This window comes from Myiozetetes cayanensis, unplaced genomic scaffold, assembly GCF_022539395.1.
Source record: "Myiozetetes cayanensis isolate MyiCay16 unplaced genomic scaffold, myiCay2020 scf2-11, whole genome shotgun sequence".
Taxonomy (NCBI): Eukaryota; Metazoa; Chordata; class Aves; order Passeriformes; family Tyrannidae; genus Myiozetetes; species Myiozetetes cayanensis.
In genome coordinates, this window is record NW_026087411.1 from 70,317,629 (window position 1) to 70,329,615 (window position 11,987).

General features: G+C 41.5%; 1 long non-coding RNA gene across 1 annotated transcript; it reads left to right on the forward strand.

The window, feature by feature from the left end:
• The first annotated feature begins 2,512 nt into the window (after positions 1-2,512).
• LOC126640654 (uncharacterized) lies at positions 2,513-9,719 on the forward strand. The gene is made up of 4 exons (XR_007629111.1): positions 2,513-3,701; positions 6,224-6,305; positions 6,962-7,073; positions 7,428-9,719. It is a non-coding gene; the product is annotated as an uncharacterized LOC126640654 (long non-coding RNA).
• Positions 9,720-11,987: the final 2,268 nt, after the last annotated feature.

An 11,987-nucleotide genomic window follows, 5' to 3' on the forward strand; every position in this document is an offset into this window, starting at 1 on the left:
CAATGCATTAAAAACCAAATTAGTAAAAATATGCCCTGGACACCAGTATTGACTTTGGGGAAAAATCTTTATCATCTGTCTACTGCTACGCTCTATCACTATGGTTATTCAGTGACTCTTCTGTGATGCTTTCATACTGAATATAATGCCAAAGATAAGGTAGAAGGAAATTAAGGACACACGGATGAGCAAGAAACTTAGATTCATTATAACTTTGCCATGACAAACTATGGGTTTGCAGCATCTACACTTTATTATGATTAAGGCCTGTACCTCAGAATGAAATGAATCTTTTCAAAAGAGATTTTGTGAATCTTCTGAAGTTCTATTACATCCAAAATAGTGGTCTGCTTGCTCTGTCATACAGGTTGGTAAGAGCATATACCAAGCCCTACTTTCTTAAGGGCTGCTTCTTTCCTTGTGGCTGATACCCAGAATTCTGACCTGAGATACCCTCCTACCCTCTGTGTGTTATGCCCCTGTTTTTCACATACATTGAAAGCAGGGAACTGTCAAAGTTAGAAGCAAAACCAGTGAGAGGTGGCGACTTGTTCCCTCTGCAGCAGTTCTGCAGCTGTAAAGCTCCCTCTGAGGTGAACTGAGAATATTTACAGGTAAGGCACATTCATTTCTTCACCTATAATTTTTTTACAATTACTGTTTCAACCCCTTCCCATTCTTTTACTTCTCCATGCAGAAAAAGGCAGGAGAGAGTTGTTTTACTTTTTAAATGTGTAAGTCTACAAAATGCTACAATGACAGAAAGTAAGGGGGAGAGGTTGTGTAGGATTGGGATACAGTAGAAAGTTCTCCCTTCTTTTTAACTTCACCTTTTCTATGGATAGATTAATTGTGCTGATTCCTAAAAATATTGTTACAGCAATCTACATCAAGTTCTTCCTAAAAGGCATCCCTCGTCTCTTTGTCTTTCTGTGAAGAATAAAAGAATTTTTTACAATAACGATAGCGGTTTATACATTTTCTCTTAATCCTGTATTGCTCCTATGAGCTTTGTTGCACGATATAGTATGTCAGTTTAAGTAACATCTGTCAAGGGATGGAAAGCAACTGCAGGTTCTTTTCATTCATAAAGTCATTCTGGAGTTTCTTCATCCTTAATTTTCTTGTCATGCTTTCAAAAACATTACATCATTTTGTCCAAATTACCTCCTCCATTGCATATACAAGATACAGTGGGTTATTCGTCTCTTTCCTGGACCCAAAGAAACATGTCAAGGTACCCACACTGACATATACTAAATGATTTAGACTTGGGTAAAGTTGGGCTTTGACACGTCATTATTTGACAATTGCTCTTCTAGTGCAATGCTTGCTTTCCTGTCAGTAATTCCCTGGAATCCTACATGATGTGGTTCAATCTCTTGATCTTCTCAGTTATATTTACATTAATTTTACACATCCTAATACATAATGGCAATGCCTTCACATTTCTGTGGTGAAAAGTCTGTCAAAAAATCCAAACATATCTTGGGAATGTAGAAATATATTCAGGACTGGGGCATGTATTCAGCAAATCCTGGAATAGTGGAGATTGGAAGGGGCCTCTGGACATCTCCCTGCTCAAAGCAGAGCAGCTTGGTTCTGTGTCCACTCATATTTCAAATATCCCCAAGCATGGAGACTCCATAGCATCCCTGGGCTACCCGTTCCAGGATTTGAACATCTTCACATTAAAAAACTCTTTTTCTTATGTTTATGTGGAATTTGCTGTATTCCAATTTGTGCCTATGTATCCCTTGTCCTTTCACTGTGAAAAGTCTGGCTCCACCTTCTCTGCTTGCCTCCCCCCAGTCAGGTATTTATACACGTTGATTGTACATCTCCCTGGCCCTTCCTTTCTCCTGACTGAACAGTCCTAAATTTCTCAGCCTTTCCTCAGATATCAGATGCTCCAGTCCCTTTATCATCTCCAAGGCCCTTCACTGTCCTTGTTTCCATGTGTGTCCATGTCTCTTTTATATTGGAGAGCTCGGACCTTGACCCAGTACTGCAGATGTGCCTCACCAGGGCTGAGCAGAGCGGAAGGATCACCTCCCTCAACCTGCCAGCAGTTCTCTTCCTAATACACCCCAGCCTTCTTTGCTTTAAGGCTGCACTACTGGCTCATGTTCAGCTTGTTAAATGCCAGGGTCCCCAGGGCCTTCTCTGCAAAGCTGCTCTCCAGCTGCTTCCCCACCTGTATTACTACAAATATTGCCCTGATCTGGGTGCAGGATTTCACATTTCTTTGCTGAAATTCATGAGACTCTTGTCAGCCTATTCTTCTGTATCTTATTAAATTTGCTTTGATTTATGATCTTCTAAGTAATCAGTAATACTATTATCTGGAAATATTTTGTTTTCCTGAACTGTGTGGCTTTTCTTAATTAAATCATGCATGTAACATTAATTATAATAATCTATGTCTCTTACTGCCATAACCAAAAATGGATTTTGCTCAAAGACAGTCCTGAGAATCCTTCTCTACACAGACAGGACTTTTTGCCTTAAAACATGACCAGTGTATGCATCCATCTCCATCCAAGATTCTTGAACTCAGGTGGGGTTATCGATTTCTTTTCACAGGGCTACTGGTTAAAGCAGAATTGACATGTTTTCACCACTCCCTTTCAGGTCACCAGAGGGTGCAGATAGGAGATGGTAACACGCATTTTCCATCCCACCCAGATGGCCCAGCAAAGGCTTGCCATGAGACTTCAGTTTTGGATAAGTTCTGGGAGTTGAGGGTCAGGAACTCGACGTGTATTTTTATTACCATGCATTGAAATCCTGCCCACGTGAACATGACAAACCCTGCCACACTGGGGTTTATTCTGAGTATCACTAGAGGTCCCTAGGTGCACCACCATTCCTGCAAGCTCAGGCAGGAATGGCTCTCAGAGCCAAAGCTCTGTATGATTGCTTCTTCCCATGCCCCAGGACAATGTGAGAAATTGCTTTCTGCATACTGTACATGTGTCACAGCTAGTATCTCTTGAGCCCTGGTGCTAGGAGCTGTAGACTGAGGTTTATTGGCTTTGCCTGAACTGCCAACACCAGAACAAGGTCCAAGGCGAACTTCAAAATGTTTTCAGCCATAAGATTAGTTGGGGTCTTCTTGTCTGTTGTTAACTAATATTACAAGTGCCAGTTAGTATTACAGCTATTTTGCAGATGAGAAATCATCGGGAGAGAGATTAAGTGACAAAACATATGTACTTGAAGAGACTCGTGGCCTCAACTAGAACTCAGCTCTTATGTCTTGTAGGACAGTCATGTCACCATTAGAACATGTAATCTAACCTTCTTGGAAAAAAATGAAATGTGAGCCTCCCTTTGAACCAGCTTGACTTTGAGCTCCCTCATGAAACACCAACGACCTTTGAAAGAACACGGGGATGGCACCATAGACAGATTTTCCCTCAGCTGACTGCAAATAAAGTTATTTGAAATAACTGCCAAAGCTGTAATTTACCAGGCTTTTTCACGGATTCCACAAAAGCAAGGAAATTCAAAGTTGAAAGGCTTTCTCCAGGCAGAACACGCCAGGCATTTGTGCATGAATTGCAGGAGGAGACACGATATGTTTCTTTCAGAGCTGTTGTTGCCATCATGGAAAGCGAACAAGCATCTGTGCTTCGGAAATCAGTGGATGGAAGGTGTTCCGTGAAAGGCAGCATGTGGGAAAGCAGCTTAAAATGGTGAGAGTGTACAAAAGTAGCAGGAGTTCTGAATGTCATTCGGGAGAAGAACTGGAACAAGGCTTGTTATATGTTACTTTTTCTTTGGAATTTTGAAGATGGTAAAAATACCTGCAGGACAAAGAAATATAGTAAAAGATTTTTATTGCAGTGCTGGGTACCCATTTTAGCGCTGGGTGCACCTTTGAATCATACAAAGAGCACACTGCTGTTTGAAAACCGCGCTTTTTTGTACCCTTTGGTATCAGTTGTTGAATATTCATTTACTGTCCATTTATTGCCTTAAAAGGTAATTTCTCTGCTTTGGAAGTGGGTGTTACCTTTTGGCTGGTTGTAACATACCTCCCCTGGGCTCGTACAGGGGGTCTTGCATCATCCCCACGTTGCAAGACATGGAGGGTCTCTCTGTGTATCCACATGGCACAGAGGAATACATTTTTATTCATAATTTGTTCCCTGTTCTAAGTCGTGAAAGATTCCCTGGTGAGAGGTCCAGATAGGACTCTTCACCTTACAGTCTCCACGGTACGCCTATGAGTTAGTAAATATACAGAAATAGTTCTTTTGTTAGTACCCTCTGTTCATTTTAATTTGCTTGGAATAAAACCAGTTCCTCAATTTTTCACAGGCTGACACATAGAAAGGTGGCGAGAAAGCAAAAAGAAATGCAAGGAGGAGTACACCAAAGGAAAAAAACCACCCACTTCTGGCTAGGGAATAGGTCTGAGCAAATTCCAAGAGAGAAACAGAGAAAGAGGAAAAATTAAAGGGCAAATGGAAAGTGTGTCTATTAGATGATTGTGCAGGTGAACATGTAAGTTAAAGTTTTGGCATGTTTTACTGTAGAAACAGGTACAGAGCTGAAAATCAGATGTCCCAGCAGGACTCCTGGTATAGCAAAGATGTATATATTTATAGTATACAACCTGTAAGATGATTCTCCTCTGTAGCAATTGCCACTGATCCTGAAAAAATGGCACGATTCACATTTAGTAGTATTTATTTCAAGAGTAGTGCTTACCTTAAATCACCATACGTCAGGGTTGCACTGCCAGTCCTAAGGTTCTTAATTTCACTCCAGGGCTGACGAATTCCTGTGTCACTACACTGTGAAGCTGTATCCAGAATAACAATTTAATACTTGAGTGCCCAGAGCCAGGCAGATGTTTTGCATAAAAGTGTTCTCTTGTGCTTGTGGAGTGCCTGCAGCTCCCCTCAAGAGGTGGTGGGTGCTAAGCACCTCTGAAAAACAGGTCACTGTCACTCAAGAGTTCAGAAAGGAACTGAGATGCCTAAGTTTAAGGCTAAACTTACAAGTAAGTGACACTGTTGTGGAAGAGTGTGTCTCTGAAGGACTGCCATGCTTTGGTCATTTGAATTTTGGCGTGTAATAGGCATACATTTGTAAATCAGATGCCTTTGTAGCCTGTAACACCCTCCAGAAATGAGGATAAAGGAAAGAGGGAATTAGAGAGGAAAGAAGGAAGATGAGGGGAATTAATAAAACAGAAATGGATGGAGATGTATTCAAGGTTCTTTAAGAGTAGCTTGGGCATGCCTCATTGGTTCTGAATGCAAAGTACCAGTTAGAAGGCTTAAAATAAACATAATGAAGTGGGGATTCTTCCGTGTAATGCACAATAGAACTATGGAACACATGTCCACAGAATTTTTGGGGGAGAAAAAGTCTAAACAGCTTCAAAGAAAAGCTTAGAAGAGACAGACTTGGGAGATCTGGGAAATAGCTGTGTTTTCATTTATTAAACATGATAGACTTGATAGGGCATCTGGCTCAAGAAGCGTCTAAAATGTGGTCAGGTGGGAGTTGGACTGGCATACCACGGGACATATTTCTCTGTACTTGCTTGATTTCTCATTCTATTCCCTTAAGCATTTCCTACTGGCTCTTATGGGAGATGGTATACTACTGCAAATGTTCCTTTAATCTGACTCTTATATTCTCTTTTATTCTCTTATATTCTATTTTGCATTAGTAGCTTACGATTTCCCTTCTATAGGTTACTTAACTGTGCTTGCCTAGATCAAGTTTTCTTTCTCCTGTCCTCCTGCAGCAGCAACTATGATTTCTATAATGTCCAAATATTAACTATTTTAAAGCACGTATTGAAGAGGCGGGCAGGCATTTTAAGTACAGGGATTAAAGGGAGAACAGATGCAAGTGAGTCAAGTGCCAGGTAAATATAAATGCATCACCCCTGGTAACCTGAGAGTCATCACACTTTGTCTCCAATGGATTGACATCAGGATAGATTAAAAAGCAGAGGGAATAGTTCTGGCAAACACCTGTACTTAACAGAAAGCTTTACCTAGACTGGGGGAAAGTGTGTTGATAGTACAGTATAACACAGATTAATACCTTTTAATTTCCCCAAAGCCATGTAGTTATACTTGAAATACATTATTTTGGTCAGAATTGCAGAATTACAAGGATAGATTCAAATGGTTTTGCTTAACTTGGGGTTTCTAACTCAAACTGAAAAACCATTTTCTTTATCATCCAGGTTCACTTTCATATATTGAGCTTTGGTTCCCAGACCGGCACTACTGTCCACCTGGTAGCAAGGCAGTGAGTCGGCACAGAGGGTGAGAAGTCGCCTAGAAAACTGTTCTCTCAAGTGTTCTGGGCTTTAAGGTTGATCACTAAACAGCAAGCCAGTGTTGAGTCTCTGGTGCAGAGCACTCGTGCTGTGCAGCAGTGCTCAGGGAGTGGGTAGTGGCTTTCTTGGGAACTGGATCTTTCAGGCATGCTTCAAAGGCGGCTCATAAATAGAAAGGTACAGAAACCCATGTGGACTTAACAAAGGCACCAGTGACTTCTGCAAAGTTTACTTCAGAGGAAATGTGCAGCCAGCCGTGGTGGAGAATACATAACTTCCACCCTAATAAAAAGAGAATGGTAAAAAAGTGTACAAACCCAGTACTACTAGCAGGAAGAACATTTAGTATTATATCTGTGTTTTGATTGTGTATGTGAATAGCAAGCAGCAAAATATAATAATACTTCATAAATTACATATATTTAGTCCCTGAGAAGTAAGCATTTTGACTGAGAAATGTTTCCATTTATTTATTTAAATTCATATAAAATGTGCATGTTGTGTATGTTTGCCAGTTTTCCTGGCCATACTGTGTCTTTAATCCCTGGCTTCTCTCATTATTTAGTAACTGTGACATGATTTATGTAAAGTTTTCAAAAAATTTTTCACATAAGATACAAAATCCTAATTTTTTGTCTACAGGACTCTCCCAAATCACATCATATTCTGTGATCTTAAGGGATACTGAGATGAAAAAAAATCCATAGAAAATCTACAGATTTGTGGGGTATGGAGTTTAGCAACGGGCATGTAGGTAAGCCTTTGTTCAGCATGGCTGTCATTTCACTCTTGCCCAAAGCTTGAAATCCTTAGGCAAGAGACCATTTCCTTTGTTCCGGTTTTAAAACATGTCTGACTGGAGTTTTCCACTGCTACTAGTGTTCAATTAAATACAAATAATAAATAGTTAATGGGTTGCTGAGCTGCAGAGGTGGGGCTAATCAGCTGAGGCTTCATGGGGTAGTTAATGATGGATTAGGAATGGGTGAACTGATAAAGCTGAATATTTAAAGGCTAATATTGTACAGGATGATGGATGCTTTGTCAGCTTCGATTGCATATGACCAGAACTAACAATGTGCTTATCTTCCTCTGCCTTCTTCTGTAGATTACTCAGCTCCAAATCGTTGCTGTTTTGAGAGCCTCTGTCCAAATTCCCCTGAGTGGGATTCCGCCTGTCAGAGGAGATGGCCTAAGAGACTGTCTTACAATTGAAATTGGGTTGGGAGGTGAAAAAACAGTGACTCTGCGAAGGAGGGGTGTGATCAGCTGCGCACATGTCTGCCCCTGCTCATACTCAGCTTGCTGAAATGCAACGACTTCAATTGATTTTGCTATTTTTGCAGCGCTGACTGATGAGCCAGTGAAGAGGGAACTGTGTTCTGTGAGAGAGCGGCACGGGAGGGGCATGTCCCATGGCCTGTGTTGCACTGCTCAGAGCTACCCGGAGCTTTGGCTTCTCCTCTGAGCTGTGCACCGACGAGCTACTGTATCACTGTGCTTGCTGTGCAAAGGATAACACACCCCTACTCTGTCAAAGGATCCCCATGTATCACATCCACATTTATTTGTTTAAAAAAAAAAAAGTTATGTGTTTGTTATTTATTAACCAGCAACGTATCATGTTCTGATGTTGACTACCTCTCCAGGCATATTTAGGCTTAAAAACTAATACCTTTTAGTGTCAAATTCTGTGCAAGGGACATGACTCCTACTGAAACCAACTGATGCTAAATAATGGTGTTTTTTCAGCATCTAACTATGGGATCAATAAGGCCTTCATCCTTGTCGGTAGTCTGTCAGCTGGTAGGAAGACAGGCAGCCTTGTAGACAAGACACAGACATGGAGGTCAAGAGAAGTGGATTCTTTTCTCAGTTTGCCTTAGGGCTTTTGCAAAGCCTTGGACAAATCACACAACCTCTCCCATTAAACCTCCTGACTTCCAAAATGGAAATGATCATAACTGTCTGCTTCCCAAGGATGCTATGGAGTAAATCAATTCACAGAGAGAGGGGGAGGGAGGGGAAGGAGGTGTATGGGATCAGCAACTACCTGGATGCTTTGGAAAGAACAGACATACTTCTGTTAGTTTTCATTTTTGTAAACAGCCTTAGAGTGCACCTAAGTATTAACATATTAAAAAATTAAGCAACAGCTAGGGGATTTGGTTACATAGGCAGGGTATAGTTAATATAATATAATAACATTGCTAGTCTCATTCTCCTATGGACATCATTTATTTTGGATAAGGCCAGGGTTACTACAAAAGATTGAAAGATCAAATATTCCCAATGAAATGAGAGTGCTTTGCAATTGTTTTAGTTTAGATGGTAGTCAGAAAAATATTTCCACATTTCATTTGCTAGAAAAGCTATCTAGAGCTGGCATTAGTAGTGGCTTTGATGTATTCTCTGATACATGGGTCCAGAGCATGCTGATGTAAACAGAAGTGGTTTTGACCTGTTATCTTTGTTCTTTAACCTTGATATTTGCCCCCTTCAATGGCTTCTTTCTCCTCCTGGGGAGGCTTTAAAAAGTCAATTGATAGAGGAAAAAAAGAGTTTCAGTTTTTGCTCTGTGTTAAGACCCTAAAGAAATAGACACATCTATTGTACAGTCACTGAAGCTCTTGAAATAGTGTGGGTTTTTCTCTTGAATCCTGCAGGGAAATGAGCAAAGAAGGAAAGGGGAAAAAAAAAAAAAAAAGCATTCAGTTTTGTCCACAACTACAGTAAGTACATCATACTTTTGATACTTTTGCTCCTGATGGGTTTTTTTTGAGAGAAAAACTGAGAAACTCAGCTTCAGAAACAGGCAGTGGAAACAGTAATGCCTATGGGTAAGTTGGTCCAGCATTGTCCATTATACAACCTTACTTTTGATGCCTGTACCTGTCAAATATTAGCTAATTTGTAATGACTCTTTTTCTGTGATTGGTGTGTCAGCCTGAAGCTAATTCTTAAAATAGTTCAGTCAGTTTGCAAAATGAGGTTGGCAAAAAAATACATTTTGCTTCCCTTAAAAAAATATTGTTGGGTTGCATGACTGAGAAACTCTCCATGTTCTATACCTGCAGTTTGGCAAAGGATTTGCCAAGGATTTGATGGGCCCCACCCATAAACATGTACGATAAGAAGAGCCCATTATTAGGATGCAGGTTGTGCAGACAAGAGGATGAGTGGAACTTAATAAAGAGCCTGTGATAAGAATGAAAGAGTAGTAGCCTGTAGGGATGGTGTGTGGGACTGAGGCAGAGATGTGAGGATGCTGGGAGAAAGAAACCATGAGCAAGGACCAGGACTTAAAAATGAACTCCTGAAGTAAGACTCTTAGGTTGTTAAGAAAGGGAAAAGGATGGAGTGATTGGGCTGAGAGTGAGAGACAGAAAGTCCCTGGGTATTACAGCACAGTCTTTTCAAAGAGGCTCTGTGGTCAAAAAATAATAATTAAAAAAAGCTATAAAACTCACTGACAAAGGGTTTGCTTTATTTCTCCAGTGATTGCTGCATTTAAAGAACATCACTCTACTGCTGATGAATCCTGAGGAAGCTTTGGTGGCAGCGTGTGGTGTTGTGGATATCAAGGTTCTTTCCCTAATCCTAAACCATTTGGACTTAGAAGAGTTCTACATAAAGGTTGCAGAGGTGTTTAGTTTTTTAGACTAACACAAAGAACAGCAATTTGGAAAAGTGAAAGTGTCACATGTTAGGAGATGGTAGGTTTGCTGCCCACAGAACCCTAATTTTCCTCAGTTCATATGCATTATTTTAAGCAGACTTTAATTGGATAATCATGTTAGTTTTTCACAGAACAGTTACCACATTAAGTGCAAGAATGGATATGGCTCAGGAAATGAATCAAGGAGCTTGTCACCATTACAGGATGAGGTGCCTTGGTAGCAACTCTTAAGTGCATCCCTCCGGCAATTTTCATTAACTTAGTCTTTCTGCACAGAAACATGCCACTGCATTCTGTCACTTCTAAACTATGTTTATGAGCTGAAACTCCCTATTTAGCAACAGTTTCTTGTGTGACACCAGCTAACTAATCTGCTTCAGTGGCAGCTCCTTCAAAGCAAAGCTTTATTCTCTCAGCAAACAGGTAGCACAGAAAGCAAAGATTTGACACCAGAACCTTAACTCGTATGTCCCCTTCCCATTTCTCACAGGTTCTCTCTATTCCAGTTTTGCCTCTCTTGCCAGCTTGGGAGAGGCCACTTACAAAATGCCACAGGCATGTCCAGCTTGTTGTTGACTCCACAGTCAAAGGCTATTCCTTAGGACAGTACCTTTTAAAGTTTTGGAATTGTCTCAGGCATGAGAACAATAAACACCTTGTCACTGCCATTGAAAAACAGGTAAGGGTGTTCCTTTTTAGTAGCTTCCCCCTTGTAACTCCAAGAGTTATTTGAGCTTTCCTCGGACATCTTTATTTGTGATGCAATTGTTTTCTATTTGCATCTCCTTTTACAGCATCCTTCAGTGTAACTCTCTTTAACCACATGGAACGGTGCAAACAAAATAAAGTGACCTGTATCTTGTATTGGTAAAGATAAGAAATGTAACGCCCTCATTTTTCATGCGAGTGCAGTTAATGGGACAATTTTCTCATCAGAACTCTGCCTGATTTGTTGTGGCAAAGCCTTGAAGTTACAGGAGGAATGCAAGTGACTGTAAAGACAGAACAGATCGTATTCTTGCTGAAGTATTTGTGGGATTGAGGAAGTCACCTAAATACAATTTCTGAAGATGGCCAGTGAGTTTTCCTCCTCTGGGGTACAGAAAATCCAGACTCTGAATTCACAAAAGCTTGGGGTGCAGGTAGCTGCAAAGGGACATTGTGATGGCTGTGCTCATAATAAATGAAACACTACATGACATACCATGTAGTGCAGACCATACTGCACTAGAATTGTGGGATTCAGAAGTCTTCAGAATTAGCTGTCAATTTTGATGTTAATTGTTTGGTCATAAGTACCTCTTCAGCTCTCAAGGAGGCTGTTCATAAACCCCTCATCTGTGTCACAGTGGAGCACCATGGAATGAACCTACAAGGAAAGGCAGAACATGCAGTAACGTGCCACATCCCAAACAACTCTGGGAAGAGACAAAATAAGAACACCTGTACACTGCAGCTGTAGAATCACAGAATCATCAAGGTCAAAAGAGACCTTTAAGATCATCCAGTCCAACCATCAACCCAGCACTACCACTGTAACCCCTAAATCCCATCACCCAGCAGCAGATCCAGACGCCTCTCAAACACCTCCAGGGATGGTCACTCCAACCTATTCCAACGCCTGACCCTAACAGAGAAGAAGTTTTATAGAAAACGTGACTGTGTAGCCAAGGACTACAGGCTGAACACTTCAGGTGTGAACCTGAACTCTCTTCCCCGCCACTCTCTCCACACAGCCCCGGGGCGCAGGCTGAGCACATCTTGTTCTGCGGGACATGCCCAGCCAGCCAGGAGCCAGGCGCGGGCAGCGCTCCCTGCCCAGAGGCTGCGGGAGGCGACAAGCACATAGCGGGGAAGAGAAGCGTTGTCCCTTTCCCCGCCGCGAGGGCCGAGGATGCAGGAAAACCAGAGCCTCTCCCAGCGAGCGCCCAGATCCCTCGCCCGCCCACCCCGCGCTTTACGGCCCGGCGCGGTTTGCGACGCCCAAGA